The sequence below is a fragment of the Sinocyclocheilus anshuiensis genome, unplaced genomic scaffold (assembly GCF_001515605.1).
Source record: "Sinocyclocheilus anshuiensis isolate Anshui unplaced genomic scaffold, SAMN03320099.WGS_v1.1 scaffold543, whole genome shotgun sequence".
Classification (NCBI taxonomy): Eukaryota; Metazoa; Chordata; class Actinopteri; order Cypriniformes; family Cyprinidae; genus Sinocyclocheilus; species Sinocyclocheilus anshuiensis.
Window position 1 is genome coordinate 599,487 of NW_015552590.1, and position 2,768 is coordinate 602,254.

General features: G+C 42.6%; 1 protein-coding gene across 3 annotated transcripts in view; it reads right to left on the reverse strand.

The window, feature by feature from the left end:
- Positions 1 to 2,768, reverse strand: part of LOC107665513 (protein phosphatase 1 regulatory subunit 29-like) — a 153,808-nt gene that overhangs the window by 70,686 nt on the left and 80,354 nt on the right. The window contains exon 3 of one of the 3 annotated variants that reach the window (XR_001631559.1): positions 2,328 to 2,429. The exons of the other annotated variants lie outside the window; for them this stretch is intronic. The gene's annotated coding sequence lies outside the window, so the exon portion shown is untranslated. Of the gene's footprint in view, positions 1 to 2,327; positions 2,430 to 2,768 lie in introns of those variants that run through there. 3 annotated transcript variants of the gene reach the window in all.

Here is a 2,768-nt window from a genome sequence, read left to right on the forward strand (position 1 = left end):
CGAAGTTAAGGGGGGGGGGTGTAAGATGGACGTTTATTGAAGAGAGAGGTTGGCATACAATAGGGTTGTCTACATGCCTGACTGGTTTGCTGGAGAGGGGAACTAGCACCTGGCAACTAGTGCTGGCTAGCCATTGACTAGAGAGAGATGGAATAGCTTAGCGTGGAATCCTAAGGGCCCTGGGTGGAGCTCTGCCCGGTAACTCCCTCTCATTGGTCCCCAGACAGGTGTCTTAGCCAATGGTTGAGCAGTCAATGGAAACATTCCACCGGGACTGGCAGGGTTCCACTCCATCAGGCTTGGCTCGGTTTCTCACACAACAAACAAATGAACAAACAGCAAAGCAAGAAGTAACCTGCTGCTCTCATTAACAAGTCTCAAAGGAGTTTTGGTTTGAAGAACTGGGCAAGTCTTTATCATGATAGTAAAATTGGTCTTTATCGCTCCAAGGTGAAGAAGCCCTGGTAAGATGTCCAGGTAAAAAATGCCGCCGTGAGCCTAATGAGTCAGGACAGAAGTAGAGAGAAGAAAGGAATTGGCCACTAACACAATCCCATACAAGCCTGAATTTATTTTGTATAACCCAGCGCACAAACAATCTCAAGCAGTCTGTCCGAAAGCCTCTTATCTTCGGTGGAGCTGCCGAAAAATGAAACTAGCATGTATCAGCTGTTCCCATCAGAGCCACACACATACGCTCGACTTGCCAAGCAGTCTCTCTCACGCAGCAACACACACTTAGGAGCACCTCATTGCACAAGAGGCAACATGTCGCCAAGGAAATCTGGGGTGCAAACAAGTAGATTTGACAGGAGCACTGGTGTATGGTAGGAGATGGAGACGATACACAGTGAAGAGAAAACACTCATACACTCACAGTTACAGTGCTTTCCCAAAGGGCTAATGGATAAAATATCTAAGAGTCTCCGTCAGCAGGTCATCACAGTTGAGTGTACGACCCCAAATCTTTACCCGCTAGACCTTGCTCGGACCTTTGAGATGCTCATTGGGAGATAGGGGTTCTTAAAACTGTCCACCATGCAGTTTAAATTGGGATGGTGTAACCTAGCGGTTAGTCTCAGCTTCAAGTGGGAGGCTCACAGAATATGCATACTGCAAACAAAACTGGATTGGACTTTCTCGATCTGACAAGATCTAATCTGATTGGCTGGATTTCTGCAACTTTTGTGATTAAAGGTACACAGGTTTTTCTATCAGTCAGCTTTGAAACCATCATGTTTGCAAGGTACCAGGTTGATTCAACAAGTCCTTCTGGAGAAAGAACTAATTACTGGATTTGCCAAGGCTCACCAGATTACTGGCATCAAATTACACAAAAGCAAATTGAATTGAGCTTGGTAGCTTTACATGTCAGTTAGGCCGTCTCCTTAGGCATTTCTTGACTAGAATAAACTGAATGTGAACCAGATTTTGTCAAGACAAACTCAGACTTAAGCTGGGCTGGTACCTAAAAGGTTGCAAGTTCCTTGCATCCTTGCAAGTGTTGTTCTATCACTGTTGTGTCTTCAGCACACTCTGGTGCAAGACACAATGGTGATCGATCACTGATCAACCCTTGCAAAGATGCAAGCAACCAACAACCATTTCGTTTTCAGTCCACTTCTTATTCTACGGTCCCTGTAGTAAGTGTACCTTCAGTGTGGATAAAAATCTGATCAGAATGCTTTTCTTTTCACCCGTTCTCTCTTGGCTCTTTCCTTAGGGACTAAGTGAATATATTTTCAGCATGCACGATCCAAGTTATTGAAACGTGGACTGACTGACAGCTACCCTACAATGACTGGCCCTTTGCTTCTGAACCCTGAAGAGAAGCTACAAACTCTGTCAAACAAAAGAAAATCCCTTGAAGCAACTGGAGCTAAAGACAAGCAAGCAAATAAATCCCGCCTTCTGGAACCACTGTGAATCAAGACAAATGTGAAAAAGCACTATAACAAACAGCAGAAAATGATTTTGGGTTCTCATTTATGTGAAATGTTTACCTCTGCCTTACACACATACAAGCCATTATTGCAGCCATGACAGCATAGGTTAATCCCTACATTACTTACAATGTGGATATATGAGGTATATAATTTTTTTGCTCTTGGTTTAACTGAAGTTTCTATTGCCATTGTGCAGGATGTCATTGGAACAAGAAACACAACGGTTTTTATTGGACGTTATATTGCTGAAAAATATTTTAACACATTTTTCTCTTTATTAAAGGAGAATGGTTCATTGTAACACTACTTTACTACAGTGTGCCGAACACACTCAGCACCAACACACACATACACACAGACTCAAGTACAGTAACTGTCCCCCCATTGGCTGGCAGACTTTCTCGGTTGGACCTCAGAGTCGGAACAGAAATCACAGCAGGAGAACAGCAGGGACTGTCTGGCGATTTCTGAGTAAGTGTGTACCTGAATGTGTTGAGCATCAGACAAAAAGTTATCACATGACTGCCTGACAAATAGAGAGATGATGACAAAGAGAGAGATATGAGGCAATACGAGGTATTCCTATCCAAGCAAATTGCACCTTTGGCTGGGACCATTACATGCTGGATAAAAAAAAAAATTATGCTGGCACAGCTGTGTGCATTTATCAGTAGGACTGGGAATCGAGAATTAATGATTTGTATAACTTTTTTTAAAGGCTTTTGAACATGACACAGGTGGAACACTCTACTAAAGTACCCAAAATAAAATTAACTTCTAGTTATTACTTAAAAATTATTGATCAAAACAGTACACATGTAC